This window comes from Salmo trutta, chromosome 23, assembly GCF_901001165.1.
Source record: "Salmo trutta chromosome 23, fSalTru1.1, whole genome shotgun sequence".
Taxonomy (NCBI): domain Eukaryota; kingdom Metazoa; phylum Chordata; class Actinopteri; order Salmoniformes; family Salmonidae; genus Salmo; species Salmo trutta.
In genome coordinates this window covers 28,748,630-28,771,543 of record NC_042979.1, presented here as the reverse complement: position 1 = coordinate 28,771,543, position 22,914 = coordinate 28,748,630, and the positions used below count along the sequence as shown (strand labels likewise).

Genomic DNA, 22,914 nt, shown 5'->3' with positions numbered 1-22,914 from the left:
CAGGATGTTTTTGTGCTGGTCAAGGGCAGTCAAGTCTGGGGTGAACCAAGGGCTATATCTGTTCTTAGTTCTACATTTTTTGAATGGGGCATGCTTATTTAAGATGGTGGGGAAAGCACTTTTAAAGAGCAACCAGGCATCCTCTACTGACGGGATGAGGTCAATATCCTTCCAGGATACCCGTCCAGGTCGATTAGAAAGGCCTGCTCGCTGAAGTGTTTTAGGGAGAGTTTGACAGTGATGAGGGGTGGTCGTTAGACTGCGGACACATTACGCACGCAGGCAATGAGGCAGTGATCGCTGAGATCCTGGTTGAAGACAGCAGAGGGGTATTTAGAGGGCAGGTTGGTCAGGATGATATCTAAGAGGGTGCCCATGGTTACGGATTTGGGGTTGTACCTGGTAAGTTCCTTGATCATTTGTGTGAGATTGAGGGCATCAAGCTTAGATTGTAGGATGGCCGAGGTGTTAAGCATGTCCCATTTTAGGTCAACTAACAGCACAAACTCTGGAGATAGATGGGGGCAATCAATTCACATGTGGCACAGCCGGGGGCTGAATGGGGTCTATAGCAAGCGGCAACGGTGAGAGACTTGTTTCTGGAAAGGTGGATTTTTAAAAGTAGCTCGAATTGTTTGGGCACAGACCTAGATAGTATGACAGAACTCTGCAGGCTATCTCTGCAGTAGATTGCAACTCCACCACCTTTGGCAGTTCTATCTTGTGGGAAAATGTTATAGTTAGGGATGGAAATTTCAGGATTTTTGTGGCCTTCCTAAGCCAGGATTCAGACACGGCTAGGACATCCGGGTTGGCAGAGTGTGCTAAAGCAGTGAATAAAACAAACTTAGGGAGGAGACTTGTAATGTTAACATGAATGAAAACAAGGCCTTTACAGTTACAGAAGTCAACAAATGAGAGTGCCTGGGGAATGGGAGTGGTGCAGGGGGCTGCAGGGCCTGGGTTAGCCTCTACATCACCAGAGGAACAGAGGAGGAGTAGGATAAGGGTACGGCTAAAGGCTATAAGAACTGGTCATCTAGTGCGTTCGGAACAGAGGAGCAGATTTCTGGGCTATTTAAGGCATATTGGGCAGGGCTGGAGGCTCTACAGTCACTAACCAAAACAGCAATAAACAAGGCATATTGACTTTAGGGAGAAGCATCTGTAGCCGAGTGATCATAGGGTCCAGTGAATAGCAATAGATGAGTCAGGGAGCCAATTCAGTAGTGCTACTGCACTAGGCAAGCTGGAGACATGGCGAGACATGGCGATTCAGACAGCTAGCGGGCCGGGGCGAGCAGATGGGCCTCCGGGGGAGGTTGCAACGGAAGAGCCTGTTGAAACCACCTCAGACTGTTACGTCGGCAGACCAGTCGTGATGGATTGGCGGGGCTCCGTGTCGGCTGTAAAGGGTCCAGGCCAATTGGCAAATGAGGTATTGTAGCCCAAGAATTGGCTGATGGACCTCTTCGGCTAGCCGGGAAATGGGCCTAGCTCGAGGCTAGCTCCAGACTAATTGGTGCTGGCTTCGGGACAGAGACGTTATCCAGGAGTAGCTACTCGGATAGCATCTAGCTAGCTGCGATGATCCGGTGTAAAGGTTCAGAGCTTGCGGTAGGAATCCGGAGATGTGGTAGAGAAAAAGCAGTCCGATATGCTCTGGGTTGATATCGCACTGCGCAGACTGGCAGAACTTGACCGGGCTGAGGCTGGCTGATGTCCGAGTTAACGGTGATGACCGCTAGCAGTGGCTAGTTCGCTGGCTAGCTTCTGGTAAGGGTTCCGGTTCTAAAGTATAACAAATAGCAGATCCGTACCACATTGGGTGAGGCGGGTTGCAGGAGAGTATGTTCAGTCCGTAGATGGTTATTGAGATTAAAAATATATACGAAATATATACGAAGAAAACTATATATATATACATGGGACTGGATGGGACAAAACACTTGGTGTGTGTGTGTGCATGTATGCATGTATGTGTTTGTGTGTTATTCTCTATAATCCATAATCTCTGTTGCCTCTACAGATCCTGAAGAGAAGACTTGTGTAACCAGGCCTGAAGGGGACCGTTTGTCTCGGACTCTTCTTCAAGAATCCACACAAAAGGTTAGTACATTCAGTATACACAGCATGGTCAAAAACATGCAGAACAGTAGATGTGAAAGAATTCTGAATCTGATTCCGATTCCAAAATAGATTTATTGACCTCATGGAGAACTTCATTGTCACAAGTGTAGAGAGGAGTAGGCAGGAGGTAGTTGCAGGTTTAGAACTACTGAGTTTATATATATATATACATACATATACATATATATATATATATATATATATATATATATATACAGTACTGTGCAAAAGTTTCAGGCAGGTGTGAAAAAGTGCTGTAAAATAAAAATGCTTTCAAAAATAGACCTGTTAATAGACTATATTTATCAATTAACTAAATGCAAAGTGAGTGAACAGAAGAACAATGGTGTGACCACCCTTTGCCTTCATAACAGCATCAATTCTTCTAGGTACACTTGCACAAAGTCAGGGATTTTGTTGGCATATAGTCAGGTGTATGATTAAACAATTATACCAAACAGGTGCTAATGATCATCAATTCAATATGTAGTTTGAAACACAATCATTAACTGAAACAGAAACAGCTGTGTAGGAGGAATAAAACTGGGTGAGGAACAGCCAAACTCTGTTAACAAGGTGAGGTTGCTGAAGACAGTTTACTGTCAAAATTCATACATCATGACAAGACTGAGCACAGCAATAAGACACAAGGTGTCTACTGCATCAGCAGGGTCTCTCCCAGGCAGAAATGTCAAGGCAGACAGGGATTTCCAGATGTGCTGTCCAAGCTCTTTTGAAGAAGCACAAAGAAACGGGCAACGTTGAGGACCGTAGATGCAGTGGTCGGCCAAGGAAACTTACTGCAGCAGATGAAAGACACATCATTCTTACTTCCCTTTGCAATCAGAACAGTGCCATCAGCTCAGAATTGGCAGAAAACAGTGGGACCCTGGTACACCCATCTACTGTCCGGAGAAGTCTGGTCAGAAGTGGCCTTCATGGAAGACTTGCAGCCAAAAATCCATGCCTCTAACGTGGACACAAGGCCAACCGACTCAACTATGCACGAAAACACAGGAACTGGGGTGTAGAAAAATGGCAGCAGGTGCTCTGGACTGATGAGTCAAAATTTGAAATATTTGGTTGTTGCAGAAGTTTGCCGAAGGGCTGGAGAGCGGTACACAAATGAGTGTCTGCAGGCAACAGTGAAACATGGTGGAGGTTCCTTGCAAATTTGGGGCTGAATTTCTACAAATGGAGTTGGGGATTTAGTCAGAATTAATGGTCTGCTCAATGCTGAGAAGTACAGGCAGATACTTATCCATCATGCAATACCATCAGGGAGGCATCTGATTGGCCCCAGATTTATTCTGCAGCATGACAATGACCCCAAACATACAGCGAAAGTCATTAAGAACTGTCTTCAGCGTAAAGAACAAGAAATCCTGGAAGTGATGGTATGGCCCCCACAGAGTCCTGATCTCAACATCATCGAGTCTGTCTGGGATTACATGAGAAAAGAGAGAAGCACCTGAGGCTCCCTAAATCCACAGAAGAACTGTGGTTAGTTCTCCAAGATGTTTGGGCAACCTACCCGCTGAGTTCCTTCAAAAACTGTGTGCAAGTGTACCTAGAAGAATTGATGCTGTTTTGAAGACAAAGGGTGGTCACACCAAATATTGATTTGATGTCGATTTTTCTTCTGTTCACTCACTTTGCATTTTGTTAATTGATAGATATAAACTATTAACATGTCTATTTTTGAAAGCATTCTTACTTTACAGCATTGTGTGTATATATATTTAAATAAGCGAGATGAAACCCAAAGACGAGACAAGTCTGGGGTTGATGAGTGAAGGGCGTTTGCCAGAAGCAGGTCCGGCAGCAGCTAGAAGGTGAGCGACGCCAAATGCCTGAGCTGGACAGGAGGGGAGCCAAAGCAAAGGCTGGTGTGACAGTACCCCCCTGAGGCGCTGCTCCAGCAGCGGTGCTCTGCCGACCTTGGGGACGACCATGGAGACGCGGTGCGGTTCGGTCGGGATGACGCCTGTGGAAGTCCCGAATGAGAAAACGGTCCAGGACGTCCCGCGCCGGAACCCAGCACCGCTCTTCGGGGCCGTACCCTCCCAGTCGATCAGGTACTGGAGAGACCCCCCACGGCGCCGTGAGTCCAACAGGCTGGGGACGGAGTAAGCCGGTGCCCCCTCGATGTCCAAGGGAGGGGGAGGTGCGTCGTGGGATCCAGCACTAGCCAAGGGTCCAGCTGCCACTGGCCTGAGGAGAGATACATGAAATGAGGGTGAGATACGGTAATTGACGGGGAGCTGTAATCTGTACGTCACCTCAATGACTCTCCTCAGGACTTTGAATGGCCCCACAAACTGCGGGCTTAGCTTCCGGCAGGGCAGGCGGAGGGGCAGGTCCTTCATAGAAAGCCAGACCCTGTCACTGGGGTGAAAGACCGGGGCCACACTGCGGTGATGATCGGCCTGCGCCTTCTGCTGAAGAACGACGCATTGGAGACGGGTGTGCGCTGTGTTCCATACCTCCTCTGCACGCTGGAACCAATCGACCACCGCAGGAGCCTCGATCATACTCTGGTGCCTGGGTCAGCTGATAGCCTAGAACACACTGAAAGGGTGTGATGTAAGTGAAGGTGTGACGGAGGGAGTTTTGTGCGTATTCTGTCAAAATCAGAAACTCAGCCCACTCCCCCGGCCGGTCCTGACAGTAACTACGAAGTTACCTACCCAGTTGCTGATTTACCCTTTCCATCTGCCCATTTGATTGGGGACGGTACCCGGAGGTGAGACTGACCATGACCCCCTCCATGAAGGCCTTCCAGACATGAGAGGTGAACTAAGGACCACGGTCAGACACGATGTCCTCCGGGATCCCGTAGTGCCGGAAGACATGAGAAAAGGGAGCCTCTGCGGTCTGCATGGCCGTAGGGAGACCAGGCAGAAGAATCAAACAACAGGCTTTGGAAAACTGGTCCACAACGACCAGGATGGTGGTGTGACCATCTGAGGGGGGAAGGTCTGTGACAAAGTCCATGGAGAGATGGGACCAGGGTCGTTGTGGAACCGGCAGCGGGTGGAGTTTGCCATAGTGGGTGGAGTTTGCCATAGTTTGCCATGTGTCTCTGTGTATTGCTCTGTGCGCAGGTGGAGCAGGAAGAGACTTAAACCCGGATGTCCCGGGGTCCAAGGTGGGCCACCAGTACTTGGCGGAGAGACAGTCGATAGTACGGGCTATACCCGGCTGCCCCGACACAGGTGCTGTGTGTGCCCAGGGGAGGAGACGGTCCCGCACATCAGAGGGAACGTAGGTACGCCCCTCGGGACAGTGGGCAGGTGAAGGCTCCTGTCGCAGGGCTCAACGGATGTCCGACGGACGTCCACAATGCGGGACAGGGGAATAATGGGTGTCACTTTCTCCCTCCGATCCTCTGTGTCATGCACCCGGGACAACGCATCGGCCTTGACGTTCTTAGATCCCTTCCGGTAGGAGAGGGTAAAGTCAAACCTGGCGAAGAATAGGGCCCACCTGGCCTGACGCGAGTTCAGTCTCTTCGCTGCTCGAATATACTCTAGGTTCCGGTGGTCCGTCCAAACAAGGAATGGGTGTTGAGCACCCTCCAGCCAGTGCCGTCATGTTTTCAGCGCTTTCTTGACGGCCAGCAACTCACGATCTCCCACGTCGTTGTTCCGCTCCGTGGGAGACAGCTTCCGTGAGTAGAAGGCGCATGGATGGAGTTTAGGTGGGACCCACTGCGTTGGGAGAGAACAGCCCCTACTCCAACCTCGGAGGCGTCCACCTCCACGATGAAGGGCAGAGACGGGTCAGGATGAGCCAGAACAAGTGCATTCATAAAACGTTCCTTGAGTGCACGGAGACTCTCCACGCAGGAGAGTCTAAGATGAGGAAAGTGATACATTCATGGTGGTTGTGAGCAACTGTGAGCGAAATGGGAATCGAGGTCTGGCACACCAGTCCTGTTCCTAGGGGACGGTTGTCTAGGGCATGGACTGGGATAGGGGGTTTTAAAGGGACTAGAGGAAGGCGTAATGATAAGGCCACTGACCGGTCTAGGAAATTGCCTACAGAACCTGAGTCCACTAGGGCAGGACTCAGTGGGGGGCCAGGATAGTCCGGGAAGGTGACAGGAAGGAGGACGGGCTGGGTGGATAGAGAGGAGCAAGGCACATCCATGCCTACTTGTGAAGGTGCAGGAGCGCTCCTCGGCCTGTCGCTTCCTCGCCTGATTCTCCTTCTGGGACAGGTGTTCCAGGGGTAGTCTGACTCCCCGCAAAAGGAGCAGAGACCCTGTTGACGGCGGTGTTGACGTTCCTCTGGAGGAAGGTGCGTCGTGCCCACCTCCATGGGCTCAGTCTCGCTGGAGGTTTCTGGGAGAGACCCGAACCCCCAGGATGGGCAACGACAGGCAAGCAGGAAATTATCCAGGCGGATAGCCATGGCGATGAGCTGGTCCAGCGTGAGGTCTGGACGTCCGCCTGTAGTCCACTGCGGAAAACCATCAACAGGGCCTAGTCGTTCCAGCCTGTGGACACAGCCACCGTCTGGAAATCCAGAGCGTACTCAGACACTGTCTGAGACACTGGATCCCTGGCATAGACGGAGGAGACGCTCTCCTCCCTCTCGGTCCTCTGTAGGGTAGTCGAATACGGCATGGAAGAGTTGGATATAGTGCTCATAGGACTGCACTTCTGGTCCGTCCCTCTCCCAGATGGTGTGCGCCCACTCCTGAGCCCAGCCTGTCAGCACCGAGATCACCAAGGCCATCTTGTCCCTCTCGGAGGCAGTCCCAGCATGACGGGCAAGGAGGAGGTCACACTGCAGGAGAAACTCCCTACAGTGAGCTGGGGTCCCGTCTAACTGCTCCGGGAGGGGCAGGTGAATGTTTCTGATCTGACTAGGTGATGTAGATGGTGGTGGGGTGGCTGGAACGACCGCGGGGAGCTGGGAAGGTGATGGTGGAGCCTGCAGCTGGCGTACGGTCCCCAGCACCTCGTCCTTGGCTAACCCGAGGTGCTCCAGGCACGAGTCGTGGTGGGGGAGCTGCACTCCTATAGCAGAGAGGTCGGGATGTCCTGCTGCTTCCTATTCTCTAGGGTCGGTCATTGTGTCACAAGTGTAGAGAGGAGTAGGCAAGAGGCAGTCACAGGTTTAGAACTACTGAGTTTATTAAAGCACTATATATATAAAAGCGGGACGAAACCCAAAGTGCAAAATAATAAAGTACTCAGGAAATAGTAGGAGATATTCCTCTCAGGAAAATGTGTGACATTCATTCTAAAACTTAACATACATAACTTGCATAACCTGCCACATGCTGCTTTTCCATTGTATTTAGAACAAATCAGATTAGGAGAAATAATAATACCTGTTGCATAATAATACCTGACCGTGTAGCTAACGTTGTCCTCTCAAACAACGAGAGTCATAGTTTCCTGTCTTTGTTGGTATTGTATTGGGTTCCTTGCACCTGTCTTGACCTGGTGCAATGACAGTCTTGTCCCCAAGGTCCTATTGTCCTACTGTAAGCAGGTGTCAGCTGATATGACCCACTGGATTTTGAACCCAAGTTGTCTGAGTGCCACAAGACTGTGTTAGCCCTCTGAACTAAACCTGAGGAGACATTAGTTTAGGGGTCTTCAGGTCTCAGGTAAGGTTACTCACCATGTAAGCGTTACATATGCTAGGGGCTCATAACCCCAGTACTCAGGCCAAAACTAGTGTAGTGCAGGGTAAACAGTTTAAGCCCCTTTTTTTTATTTTGCGCATACATTTACACACCTATGCCGAAAAATGCATTGACAGTGTGGGAAACTTTACTTTATTCACTGTGAATGGCGATCAGCGTTTACCCACCTATTTTTTTTACCACTACATCACTGGCCAAAACATATTGTAGCCTAATGTACTCCAGCCGTTGGGGAGTATATAAGCTCATGGGCTGTTTTCATTGTCCGCCCCCCCCCCCCCCCCCCCCCCCCCACACACACATGAAGGATCAATCCAGTCTATTTATTAAGTGGAACTGGCAGGATTGGGGGGGGGCAATGTTTTTCCAATATGGAGGGAAAACCATGGTGTAAGTGATACTGCTCTGGCCTGCATGGCTGGACCACCTGGGTAGGTCATCTAAAAGGGGGAAAACCTCTGAAACAATAACACAATAATCACCGTTGACTGTCACTGGCCTGGGCAGAGAGGACGGAGGAGAGAAGAGGATAGGGAGGTTTCAGAGGGTGTCAGGGGTTCACTTCCTGTTATCTTCCTGTTATCTGGAGCCTGTTTTGGTGCTGACTCTGATCTCTCTGCGTACAGGATCAGAGATACAGCCTTTAGGTTTCTATAGGGGATAAATGTTATCAATCAGGTTCAAAAGGTTGTTATCTTTTTAGTCTTAGTTATTATCTGGGAGATTTTTTGCGATGACATCGATGTGGGTTCTTCAGTGGTTCACCCCAGGAGCACCACAGAAACAGTTTTTATGTATTTGGTGTGTGTGTGTGTGTGCACGTGCATGTTTTTATGTACCTTGGTATCTTCCACAGAGGTAGTTGTTCATATGAGTACCTCTCACTGGTGGATCACTCATGTGTACAGTAGGAGAGGAGTAGGTAGAGGGCCTCCTGAGTGGCGCAGCGGTCTAATGCACCGCAAATCATTGAGGCGTCACTACAGACCCGGGTTTGATCCCAGGCTGTGTCACAACCAGACGTTACCGGGAGTCCCATAGGGCGACACACAATTGGCCCAGCGCTGTCCAGGTTAGGGGAGGGTTTGGCTGGGGGACTTTTCTTGGCTCATCGTGCTCTAGCGACTCCTTGTGGAGGGCTGGGCATCTGCAGGCTGACTTCGATCGTCAGTTGAACCGGGTTTCCTCTGACATTGGTGTTTCTGGCTTCCGGGTGTTAAGAAGCTCAGTTTGGCAGGTCGTGTTTCGGAGGACGCATGACTCAACCTTCGCCTCTCCTGAGCCCGTTGAGGAGTTGCAGCAATGAGACAAGATCTTAATTGGATGTGATGAAATTGGGGAGAAAAAGTGTGGTAAAAGACAAAAAACAGAGGAGTAGGTAGACGTTGATCCTCATGTGCAGTATTAGAGGACTGGGTAGAAGTTGATCCTCATGTGCAGTATTAGAGGAGTAGGTAGAAGTTGATCCTCATGTGTAGTATTAGAGTAGGTAGAAGTTGATCCTCGTGTGCAGTATTAGAGGAGTAGGTAGAAGTTGATCCTCATGTGCAGTATTAGAGGAGTAGATAGAAGTTGATCCTCATGTGTAGTATTAGAGTAGGTAGAAGTTGATCCTCATGTGCAGTATTAGAGGAGTAGGTAGAAGTTGATCCTCATGTGTAGTATTAGAGTAGGTAGAAGTTGATCCTCATGTGCAGTATTAGAGGAGTAGGTAGAAGTTGATCCTCATGTGCCGTATTAGAGGAGTAGGTAGAAGTTGATCCTCATGTGTAGTATTAGAGTAGGTAGAAGTTGATCCTCATGTGTAGTATTAGAGGAGTAGGTAGAAGTTGATCCTCATGTGTAGTATTAGAGGAGTAGGTAGAAGTTGATCCTCATGTGCAGTATTAGAGGAGTAGGTAGAAGTTGATCCCAATGTGCAGTATTAGAGGAGTAGGTAGAAGTTGATCCTCATGTGCAGTATTAGAGGAGTAGGTAGAAGTTGATCCTCATGTGCCGTATTAGAGGACTGGGTAGAAGTTGATCCTCATGTGCAGTATTAGAGGAGTAGGTAGAAGTTGATCCTCATGTGCCGTATTAGAGGACTGGGTAGAAGTTGATCCTCATGTGTAGTATTAGAGGAGTAGGTAGAAGTTGATCCTCATGTGCAGTATTAGAGGAGTAGGTAGAAGTTGATCCTCATGTGCAGTATTGGAGGAGTAGGTAGAAGTTGATCCTCATGTGCAGTATTAGAGGAGTAGGTAGAAGTTGATCCTCATGTGCCGTATTAGAGGACTGGGTAGAAGTTGATCCTCATGTGTAGTATTAGAGGAGTAGGTAGAAGTTGATCCTCATGTGCAGTATTAGAGGAGTAGGTAGAAGTTGATCCTCATGTGCAGTATTGGAGGAGTAGGTAGAAGTTGATCCTCATGTGCAGTATTAGAGGAGTAGATAGAAGTTGATCCCCATTGTGTAGTATTAGAGGAGTAGGTAGAAGTTGATCCTCATGTGCCGTATTAGAGGAGTAGGTAGAAGTTGATCCTCATGTGTAGTATTAGAGTAGGTAGAAGTTGATCCTCATGTGTAGTATTAGAGGAGTAGGTAGAAGTTGATCCTCATGTGTAGTATTAGAGGAGTAGGTAGAAGTTGATCCTCATGTGCAGTATTAGAGGAGTAGGTAGAAGTTGATCCTCATGTGTAGTATTGGAGTAGGTAGAAGTTGATCCTCATGTGCAGTATTAGAGGAGTACATAGAAGTTGATCCCAATGTGCAGTATTAGAGGAGTAGGTAGAAGTTGATCCTCATGTGCAGTATTAGAGGAGTAGGTAGAAGTTGATCCTCATGTGCCGTATTAGAGGACTGGGTAGAAGTTGATCCTCATGTGCAGTATTAGAGGAGTAGGTAGAAGTTGATCCTCATGTGCAGTATTGGAGGAGTAGGTAGAAGTTGATCCTCATGTGCAGTATTAGAGGAGTAGGTAGAAGTTGATCCTCATGTGCAGTATTGGAGGAGTAGGTAGAAGTTGATCCTCATGTGCAGTATTAGAGGACTGGGTAGAAGTTGATCCTCATGGGCAGTATTTGAGGAGTAGGTAGAAGTTGATCCTCATGGGCAGTATTTGAGGAGTAGGTAGAAGTTGATCCTCATGTGCAGTATTGGAGGAGTAGGTAGAAGTTGATCCTCATGTGCAGTATTAGAGGAGTAGGTAGAAGTTGATCCTCATGTGCAGTATTAGAGGAGTAGGTAGAAGTTGATCCCCATGTGCAGTATTAGAGGAGTAGGTAGAAGTTGATCCTCATGTGTAGTATTAGATGAGTAGGTAGAAGTTGATCCTCATGTGTAGTATTAGAGGAGTAGGTAGAAGTTGATCCTCATGTGCAGTATTAGAGGAGTAGGTAGAAGTTGATCCTCATGTGTAGTATTAGAGTAGGTAGAAGTTGATCCTCATGTGCAGTATTAGAGGACTGGGTAGAAGTTGATCCTCATGTGCAGTATTAGAGGAGTAGGTAGAAGTTGATCCCAATGTGCAGTATTAGAGGAGTAGGTAGAAGTTGATCCTCATGTGCAGTATTTGAGGAGTAGGTAGAAGTTGATCCTCATGTGCAGTATTAGAGGAGTAGGTAGAAGTTGATCCTCATGTGCAGTATTAGAGGAGTAGGTAGAAGTTGATCCTCATGTGTAGTATTAGAGTAGGTAGAAGTTGATCCTCATGTGCAGTATTAGAGGAGTAGATAGAAGTTGATCCCAATGTGCAGTATTAGAGGAGTAGGTAGAAGTTGATCCTCATGTGCAGTATTAGAGGAGTAGGTAGAAGTTGATCCTCATGTGCCGTATTAGAGGACTGGGTAGAAGTTGATCCTCATGTGCAGTATTTGAGGAGTAGGTAGAAGTTGATCCTCATGTGCAGTATTGGAGGAGTAGGTAGAAGTTGATCCTCATGTGTAGTATTAGAGGACTGGGTAGAAGTTGATCCTCATGTGTAGTATTAGAGGAGTAGGTAGAAGTTGATCCTCATGTGCAGTATTAGAGGACTGGGTAGAAGTTGATCCTCATGTGCAGTATTAGAAGAGTAGATAGAAGTTGATCATCATGTGCAGTATTAGAGTAGGTAGAAGTGTATCCTCGTGTGCAGTATTAGAGGAGTAGGTAGAAGTTGATCCTCATGTGCAGTATTAGAGGAGTAGGTAGAAGTTGATCCTCATGTGCAGTATTAGAGGAGTAGGTAGAAGTTGATCCTCATGTGCAGTATTAGAGTAGGTAGAAGTTGATCCTCATGTGCAGTATTAGAGGAGTAGGTAGAAGTTGATCCTCATGTGTAGTATTAGAGGAGTAGGTAGAAGTTGATCCTCATGTGCAGTATTAGAGGAGTAGGTAGAAGTTGATCCTCATGTGCAGTATTAGAGGAGTAGGTAGAAGTTGATCCTCATGTGCAGTATTAGAGTAGGTAGAAGTGAGTGAGCTTGTGAGGGAGATATGTCTCCAGCTTCAGTGATTTTTGCAGTTCGTTCCAGTCATTGGCAGCAGAGAACTGGAAGGAAAGGCAGCCAAACGAGGAATTGGTTTTGGGGGTGACCAGTGAGATATACCTGCTGGAGCGCGTGCTATGGGTGGGTGCTGCTATGGTGACCAATGAGCTGAGATAAGGCGGTGCTTTACCTAGCAAAGACTTGTAGATGACCTGGAGCCAGTGGGTTTGGCGACGAGTATGAAGCGAGGGCCAGCCAACGAGAGCATACAGGTCGCAGTGGTGGGTAGTATATGGGGCTTTGGTGACAAAACGGATGGCACTGTGATAGACTGCATCCAATTTGTTGAGTAGAGTGTTGGAGGCTATTTTGTAAATGACATATCGCCGAAGTCGAGGATCGGTAGGATAGTCAGTTGTACGAGGGTATGTTTGGCAGCATGAGTGAAGGATGCTTTGTTGTGAAATAGGAAGCTGATTCTAGATGTCATTTTGGATTGGAGATGCTTAATGTGAGTCTGGAAGGAAAGTTACAGTCTAGCCAGACACCTAGGTATTTGTAGTTGTCCACATATTCTAAGTCAGAACCATCCAGAGCAGTGATGCTTTGGTGTAGTGTAACATGGATGGGACAGGTGGATGTGTGTGCGTGTGTCAGACACTAGAATGAGAGCAGTAGAGGTATTCACCCGAGGGTGTGACTGTAACACTGTTCTCTTTGTCTCCAGGTGAAAACCCTGTCACATCTAAGTTACCCCCGAAACCAGCCAGACAATACCTTCACACGTTTACATCTTTCACTTTCTCACCTTCTCTTTCTCTCCTCAGTTCCACTTTTCTTTCTACCTCCCTCCTCATCTTTCTACATCTTTACCCTCCCCCCTTAATGTATTTAGCTGTGAGCGGGAAGGGTTGCTGGGATCAGAGGTGATATCACTTGATACTCTAATTATTCTAGGAAAGCTGAGATTCTTAGCCAGTGTACTCCCCCATACCTCTGCGGACCAGGGAGTGCTTACTGTTGATTGGAACAGAGTATAAGGTTTTCCTGGGAGTGCACACACACACACACACACAGTCCCAGGTCAGACCTGAGGGCCATTGGTGTAAAGCATCCAGCCAGGTTTCCAGCTAGCAGGAAGTCCATAGTGTTCTGCGCTGGGGAGCTCAGTGGGAGAGTTGGTTACCCTCAGGCCAGTTTGTTTGGATTAAACTGCTGTCACCCCCTGGTCAGGACACAACCCCTCCAGAACAATATTAATCTACCCTGACTCCCTGTAGGGAAACAGGCCTTCACAGAGGATTTGGACTTTCCTTTCCCCATTCCGTTCTGCGGTGGGGCTGGAAATGGTTAAGTATAATGGGAACAGTGTTAAGGCCTACAGAGCCTGTTGGTCAGTGGGAAATGGGGTTTTAAGACCTTACCGAAAAGCAGTGTTTTGGTTGTCAGTGTTTGGGTGTTGAATAGTTTCCTGATCTCTCCTGGTCTTTGTGAGAGCTGCTGTATACGCCGGAGGGTGTTATCTGGGTTTTTTTGGTTGCTTTTCTCCACTTCTTTAGTGTGTGTGTGTGTTTGTGTCTCTGTGTGCGTGTGTGTCCTACAATCCTCTCCAATGAGAATCAGTATCACCTTTATTCACCAAGTATATTTACACATACTCAGAATTTTATGTAACCCTCTCACCAGGCTTGAATTTGACTCTCACGATATTGCCTTACTTAGAATATCTGAACAGCATGGGATATTAGGTGAGAAGGACATCTCCAATAAGAATCCCTACTGTAAAATATCTAGGGTGATGACAACTAGGGGATTCATTTCAGATCGAATGATTATGGATTTTTGTTATTATATAAGGATATGCTTTCCCATGCATTAAACTGAAACAGTAAATGACTCCACCAATGCAGCAGACATAAGGTTCAAGATGTATAGTATTGCATTTTCAATGTACCAAATCAAAAGAAATGAAAATGATGAACCCCAATGATTTTTCACAAGCCATATCCAAATTACTTGCAAACTTGCTTAAACCCATTGGAGCTAAAAGAAAATGACGACACGCATAAAGTCCCGATGCACCCCACCGTTGTGGTTACTCACTACTTGTAGATATTTCCTCAGCGCCGTGCAGGTGTCCACACAAGATCCATAGCAAGCACAGCTATCAATGCGGACAGTACTCCTTAGCAGCAACAGATATTACCATGGATACGTGAACTCGTTAATCTTCCACAAGCAATTCTCTCCAGGTCACGCACAATGCTAGGCTAACCTCGAGCTGTCAAATACCTCCACTATGCGACAGTAACTTCAGTCTCTACTAAGTCTTTCTTAGCAAAAATAATAACTCTTATAAAATCAAATCAGTATTTCCCTTCAAAACTCGGTAGATATGGGTTTTTTATCGTCTTCTTTTATCATTTTTCTTCACCAACACTGATAATGTCTCTCCATCTCTCTTTCAACGTCTCTTTTCCCAGGCCTCCTGTTAACCAGGTCAACTCTCCCATTGGCCGCTGCTTAACAAAGTTACCTTATTGGTCAAAACTTAAACTTAAAAGTAAACCAACCTATTCACTTGCACATTAAATAAATATTTCTTCAAAATAAATACATTAACGACATTACAAACCAGGAGCAATTCGATCACCTTTTAAATCTAATACCAATTAATTATAACAAATAAACTCTATACTTGGTTTTAGCAAGGGTATTACATTTACTTGGTGATATGTTGCTGCTAGTTATTGGCAACATGTAGAGACAGAATACAGACAGCGGAGTTTAAACAAAGTTTACATACATTATATACAACTAGGTAGAGTGAGCATAGAGCTATAAGAGAATGAGCAGATATACAATATACAGTGGGTATACGGTTGATATACAGTGGGTATACAGTTGATATACAGTGGATGTACACATTTACAGTATCAGTATGAATATCTAAATGCAGAGAGATGAACAGAGTGCAATGCAGTTTAGTGCAGTTATTTTGCGTACAGTTCAGAGATGGCTTGATGCGGTGTGCAGCATAGAGTGCATATTCCTTTAGTCTCTATGGGCCAGATGGCTGGTTGGTGAGGACCACAGCCCGGGGGAAGAAACTTTTCAGGTAGCGAGAGGTTTTGCTCATGAGTGAATTTCTGGAGGTGGGGGCCAGGTGGGAGGGGTCGTTGATGATCTTTCCTGCACGCTTCCTTGCCCTGGAGTTGTGCAGGACCTCGATAGAGGGAAGGTGGCAGCTGATGACCCTTTCTGCAGACCATTGCACTTTACCCTTGCAGCAGGCAGACTCAGACCCAAACCAGACTATGAAAGAGGAGGTGAGGATGGACTCAACGATTGAAGCGTAAAACCAGATCAGGATTGACTGGGAGATGTTGAGTTTTTTCACCTGCCACAAGTAGTCCATCCGCTGGTGTGCCTTCTTGGTGACCTCTGTGATGTTGTCCTCCAACTTGAGGTTGTGGGAGATGATGGTCCACAGGAATCTGAAGGATTCAGCCATGCTAACAGTTGAGCCATCAATATCGAGGGGGAGAGATGGTGGGAGGAGTTTTCTGAAGTCAACCACCATTTCCACGGTTTTGTCTGTGTTGAGTTCCAGGTTATTGCGACTGCACCAGGCCACCAGCCGGTCGACCTCTCCACTGTACATTGACTCATCGCCGTCGGTGATGAGACCGACCAGAGTGGTGTCATCTGCAAACTTGAGTAGTTTGACAGATGCGGTGCTGGAAGTGCAGTCATTGGTGTAGAGTAAGTGAGTAGAGGTGAGAGCATGCATCCTTGCAGCGCTCCGGTGTTTCCCCAGCTTCACGTGTTGTGTCCTGTTGGTCAGGAAGTCAGTGATCCACTGACAGATGGAGCTGGACATGTTCAGCTGGAAGAGTCTTGTAGCAGTTCTGGGATGATGTTATTGAACGCAGAGCTAAAGTCCACAAACAATATTTATTTTGGTTGTCGAGGTGGCGACGTAGTGTAAGTCAGCCCGTGTTTACAGCGTCGCCCCCCTCCATCGAGACAGTATCCCTGCACATTGTAAATATGGTACTGGAACTGACCATGTATATAGTGCACTTTATCATGCACTTATTTCTAGATCTTGTGTGTTTTTGTTCTACCTTGTTATTTTTAATATTACATTGTTATTGATTACTGCATTGTTGGGGTTAGAGCTTGCAGGAAAAGCATTTCACTGTACTTATGCATGTGATATTAAAACTTGAAACTTGCTGGTTGGCCACACACTTTGACAATGGCAGACTCCGATATGTCAGATGGTCTTTGTTTTCCAACAGACTCTTAACCTCCGAGGCGCTGGGCTCGACAGGCTGGCAGTGTTACTGTCAATATAAGAAGACACACACACACACCTGGACCACCCTCCAACTCTCTTTCCTGTACTAGGCTTGAGTATTGAGGCCCGGCACCCTTACCCTCAAACAATTCAAACACATATACACACGAGGGAGGAAAGAGGGGGAGGAAGAGACCTCTGTTGAGACCTCTGTGACGGGTGGATCCCACCGCTGCCCGTCAGCTGAGAAAACACCTGGGAGAGTTGAGCTCCCCCTCGCTTTCTCTCCCTCTTTCCTCCTCTCTTTCCTCTGTTTCCCACGGTCTGAAGCAGTACAGAGACTCCGTCACCTTCAACACAGTACTGTGTTTATTTCTCCTCAGACCTTAGTACATTAACAGATACACCCATGACACTGTATCTGCTCCTAACAGTGCTAGACAGTCACTACACTCAGCCCAGGACACCTAACTATGGTGCTAATGGGGTTGCCGACTGCTGAAGTTGAAGTATTGCTTTTGCCTGTTTAGTTTGCATTGTGAGTCCAGTAGTTTTAAATTCCAACAGGAATGAGAGGCCTATTAGGCCTGCTGAAGACAAGGAACCTAAGAGGTGCTGAATGGATGGACAGATGTATAGATGGATGGTTTATTTTTCAGGGAAAGTTTGTTTTGTCCTTCCGATGGCTTTTCAAGGCTGTTGTTATGTAATGCTGGAATGTCTACTAGTGAAGGAATCATTCAGGTAGTCCTAAGCTTTATTACAGACGTGCTCTGTAGGATAACATTCAGTTATCTAACTTCTACATAAGCTCCTCTCGCTATCCCTTCTTCATGACTGAAAGACCTTTCCAGATATTTACTGTTCTAGGCCTTTTTCTATCAGTGTTTCACTATGGGGGATTTGGACTGAAATCCTCATCCATGAAATCATGAAATAAGATCCCTGCAGACTGGGCTGTAGGTTATATGATACATTAAACTCAGTGGACACGCCTATCCCCAGAGCAGGGTTTCCGTTAGCTGGTAATAGCCGGCTTTTGGCCATTTTTTTTTTTTAAGTGATAAATATAATTAGCACCAGCCAATTGACCGAGAGAAGAAAATTAATCCCATCGTGAAATAATGCTTTTTGGCCTATTCATTGATGAAAATACCAGTTGATGGGAATACATTTAACTGGTCATGCTTATCGGTCTATGGGTTAATTCGCATAATTGAGTGGAATTAAATTGCCGTATGTGTATATTTGTTATGTAGCTTATCTTATTTATCACACGCGTACAGCATACAGATACAAAGCCTTTGAGCAGGAAATATGTCAGACAGCACTTTTATAAGCCCAATCATTGCGCAACAATTCTAAATTAAATTAAAAATGTTTTTTTGCCACCATTAAAAAGAGCTACTATTTTTATTTCTCAACTGGTAATTGAAGGATGCTTCCCATTCACCATTCAAATGCATAGGTAACAGAAGGAAGGCTTCATCCGTGTGTCACATACCACTTTGCAATGAGCTGGAGGCAGTGTGCATTGTGAAAACATAGCTACTTAATTGTTTGAAACCTGAAAGTTTTTGAAAATATTGAGGCATGTTTTACCTTGCTTTAAAATAGCCTACGCAAAATCCTACCATATCTGCGGAAGCAATTATTGTATTATTTCATATGCCATTGAAACCAGTAGCCTATTTCTCTCATGTTCTATTGGTTTTCAACTTTCTTTCATTGTCTGCTAGCCAAATGCACATTCCCACATAGGCTATTGCCTTGTGTGCATTGCTGCGCAAATAATGTTAAGAAATAATCTTTTTGCCATATTTTAAGCTAAACGTTCTGATCTGTTGCTTTTTGACATCTTTTTTTATGTATCCTAGGCCTACTACTTGTTTGAATTTGGGAGCTATTGTCCCACAACTGTCCCAGAGTCTGTCTGGGCTATTTCTTTCTCGACAAGCTGACCAATAGAATAGGTAAACTTATCTACTATGGGGGAGAGTAGATTGACATAGGCTCATAGGCGGTGCTTTCCGTAAGTAAATTGAATTAAATTGACAAAATTATATACCCTAATTAACCTGCTCTTGTCTATACAGAAATAAATACAACCATTCAAAATAGGCTACTAAAGCATGATTTGGCCACAGAGGATCATTAGCTTTTAATTTGTTTTAAAATCGCATTGCCTGCGGTCGGCAAATACCAAATAGATGATTGTTGAGTTGCGACTGTCAGTGAAAAGTAAAGAGGCCCAGCCAGGAATATCGCAATATTTCAAAATAAATTGTGGTAAAACATTGTTTGAAAAGCAAATGGCTTTGACAATGAAAAGACTCTAATCTGTCTTTTAGTTGTCAACATTCTCAGCTTAATTGAGCGAACAATAGTAGGCATATAGCCTATCTTATTGGCGCCAGCGGAAGTGCATCGGCCATATCTCCGGTGAGTGCGCACTGCACATATTCACTCTTTATTATTATTGGGTCAGTGCCACTTAAAAGTTTGTTTTTGGACAGTAATTTCCTCCTCCAGTTTAGATGGACGCCATGTTATATTGGTGTCTCCCCTTCTCATAGGCCTATTATATGGACAAAGTAGTTTTTATTGATCTTTTTGTCAGTATCAGCAGAGTAGGCTACCCTGTCATTTTTCGTATTAAAAAGGATTCTGCTGTCTCCAGTCATATAAAGTGTAGTAGAAATGCATGAAATGTGTTTTTCAAACCAAAGAAAGAAGAAACCTATCTGATATAGCCCATAGTCCAGGCCTCTATCCATGCATTGAACAGTCTTTTTGGCGAATAGGGATTGAGTTATATTATTAGCCTAAATATGACTATCCAATCTCCTCATCACATAAGGGATAGTAGACTATCTTACATAAGTCTGAAAATGTGATGATGCATGGAATGCTTTATTATTAAGATGCATTTTTATGGTGAAAATGAGCTTCCCCAAACTTGAAACTGACACGCCGCCTATGCATAGGCTAGAGATATTGCTTTTTGTTACTCATCTTATTGGCTGAGGAAAAGTACATATGGACAGTTAGTGCGCGGTAAGGACACACGTCATTGCATCCTCGACTTGCATGTTCTGTTAACATGCTTTACCATAATCTAAATGGGCACCCTAATCATGTTATACACTAAATGCATATGGTTCCGCAAATTTCTCAAATGTCCGGTAAATTAAAAAGCTGCTGGTCAAATGTCCGGCGCCACATTTTCATAACGGAAAACCCTGCCCCAGAGCATCTTTAACATCTGTGTGTGTGTGTGTGTGTGTGTGTGTGTGTGTGTGTGTGTGTGTGTGTGTGTGTGTGTGTGTGTGTGTGTGTGTGTGTGTGTGTGTGTGTGTGTGTGTGTGTGTTTGTGCATATGCATGCACATCTTTACCATATTACTCCTCCATCTGTGTGTGGACTCAGATATGCAGGCGTGGCCTTGGAATGGCCAGATGGCTATTTTCTCTCTCCCAAGAGTATGATCGAAGTGTGTGTGTGTGTGTGTGTGTGTGTGTGTGTGTGTGTGTGTGTGTGTGTGTGTGTGTGTGTGTAATCGTCAAGGTCTGGTTGCATGTAGAGGATGCCAGTGGATCCATTTATCATTGTACAGTATATTTGGCAACTTTGGGCCCCAATAGTCCTCAACTGCTAACATACAGTACTGTATACTATCCTGTATACTATCCTGTATAGGCTGCTTGGAGATATCAACACTCAGTCCAGACCTCAGTGTTGTGGCCCCCCAGGAGTACCAGTGTAATAGAATAGTCTCAGAGTAGAGTGGGTTGTCATTAGTATTACTTTTCCTAACTGGAAACTCCATAGACTCCATATCAGTCTTTCCATCTTCTTTCCATCTGCCCATCTTTCCAGATTCTTTCCGTGTGTCTGTCCATCAGATTCCACTGGGATTTTATGGGGGGGGGGGGGACTCTGGATAACCTCATTACGCTGGCTGGAGATACACATGCATGCACGCACATACACTCACACACACACACATTTACACACGCACCTACACACACACACATACACACACTCACACATACACACACACAGGCACTACACTGATCTAAAACACATGTGGACGGGTATAAACTACATGGAGTCATATGTGAAGCACGTCTGGAGATCTGGCGTGTCGGGGGGGTCCAAGGAGAGGGTTGGGAAATCCTGGTCTACATTGACTGCTTCCTTTCTTTGTCTCACTATATTGCTATATAGTTATTCCAGGGAGCAAAGTCAGCAAACTGCATTGATCTGGTCAGCCTGTTGTCTAGCAACCTGTTTTCTCTTTTGTCTTTATCTTTCCTAAGAGCTCATCCCTTCTCTCCTGGTCTGCTTAGATCTATGTGATACTATTGATTGGTCTGTGTCAGGAAAGACAAACGACCCGCCCTCTGTGGCCGTGTGTGTGTGTGTGTGTGTGTGTGTGTGTGTGTGTGTGTGTGTGTGTGTGTGTGTGTGTGTGTGTGTGTGTGTGTGTGCGTGCGCGTGCGTGCGTGCGTGTGTGTGTGATGGACATTTTAACATCAGCAAGCTAAAATAAAACGAGCAGAGGGGGAAGTTGACGAGGATTTTAGAAAGAGCTCTTTTCTGCTGAGATCAGCAATAAAAGCAGATCATCATCAGTGTGCTACTTTAGACTGAGACCATGCTGCATGGCCTTTAAAACTGACCTTTCACCTTTCTAACACACACAGTAGATAGAGGTCTGTAGTATCTATAGAGGCAGGGTAAAAGAGGAGTCTATATTGGGCTGGAGATGAAAGCAGATGGATTATAGTAGCAGACATTGTGAACTGTTCTGTGGCTCTGTTATCTCAAGTGAATCAATGAATGGTTTCTCTAACACCCTTCTCTGCTCCACTCTGAAAGAAGCTCTTCTCCATAATTTTTTTCATGTGTTGGGTGAAAAACAATCTCCAGAAACTTCAGGTGGATCGGAAGAACCACTGACCTAACCCCAACCTTAGGAAGGACGCCCCTATTAAACTGGCCAATAGGAAAGGCTTTGGTCGTGTGTGTGGGTTCTCATATGGATCTAATTTCATCCACTGTGACAGAAAACAGAGCAGCTTTCACTTTAATGTCCACCCATTGGAACATTAGGCTGGCTGAAAGGGGGCTCCCATCACCAACACACAAAACTTTGTCAGTCCATCCACCCTTCAGTCCGGCCACCCGTCTGCCTGTGAGTCAGTCAGTCCAGGCTGTCATTCAGTCTGTTTCTCTGGCCGAGTTATGTTACTGGAGGCCATAAGGTGATGTAACCTGGGATTGTCCAGGGCCGTATATTGCTTATTAGCGGCAGCAGCTTGGCTAGCAGTCTGTGCATGAGAGAGAGAGCAGACAGGACACACACACACACACACACACCACAGAGGGTGGCCCTGTGCAGCTGCCTGCAGCATTTGTTGTTTTAACCCAGATTCTGGGCTGAGCAATGGTCACCATGTGCACCCTCTCAGGGGTGTGGCCTCGTCATCTGTCTGGCAAACCACTGCAGACTGTGAGTCCAGGGGGAGGGGTTAGGGGAAGAGCTACAGACTGGGGTCTCAGTGAGAGTTAGTTAGCGGTTGGGTGTGTGGAGACCACTGGTAGAACCACCAAGACATACAGCAGAGCTGCACTGAAGGAGGAGAATATGGCAAACAGGTTGGATCATTTTGTCTCTCTTCTTCTCTTTGGTTTTGCGTTAGTTGTGCTACTCCTTCATGACAGAATATAACAATATGACTTGTTTTAAGGTTTACATTGATTCATTTAGCAAGTGAGAGTGCTCAATGCTCACATTTACCTCATAGTGTTTAGAAGACAGTTTCAAGTATTACTTTTCCTGATTGGAAATGTTTCCTAGGCCTAACAAAGGGGTGACTAACGCTAGAGGATGTAAATATTATGTTCCTCTTATTAATCATAGTGTAACTCCAGTGTTGAGCAGGTTACACAGTAGCCCTGGGAAATGATGGCACTCTCACTGTGGAAATGTTGAGCACTACAATCATTTGTCACACAGCACTAACACAGCAATTGTTAAGAGTCATATTATACTTAATACCGGACAACAAGGCTGTGTGTGTTTACTGTGTGTGTGTGTCCTCTGATATTGTGTTTACTCTTCATCATCCTGACTGATGACTCAGTCATACACTAAGTTGTTTTCCAGTTTGTCTGTGGAAGTAGGCCATGGGAATGTTGTTGTGTTATATGCTCATGCTTTATGTGTTTGAAGAGGCAACATGTGAAGAGTTTCATTCCAAAATGCTCTATATCCATTTTCAGAAATGTGCTTTTATTGTTTTATGAAATTCTGAAAAAGATTGGTGTGTTTTTTTCACTATCTAATCATGACATG

General features: G+C 45.8%; 1 protein-coding gene across 5 annotated transcripts in view; it reads left to right on the top strand.

Annotated features, from left to right (window-relative positions):
• lhfpl2a (LHFPL tetraspan subfamily member 2a) overlaps nt 1-22,914 on the top strand; it is a 75,936-nt gene that overhangs the window by 28,723 nt on the left and 24,299 nt on the right. For 2 of the 5 annotated variants that reach the window (XM_029709749.1, XM_029709750.1), the window contains exon 2: nt 2,030-2,109. The exons of 1 other annotated variant lie outside the window; for it this stretch is intronic. The gene's annotated coding sequence lies outside the window, so the exon portion shown is untranslated. Of the gene's footprint in view, nt 1-2,029; nt 2,110-22,105; nt 22,215-22,914 lie in introns of those variants that run through there. 2 more of the 5 variants (XM_029709752.1, XM_029709748.1) reach the window with 1 other exon arrangement.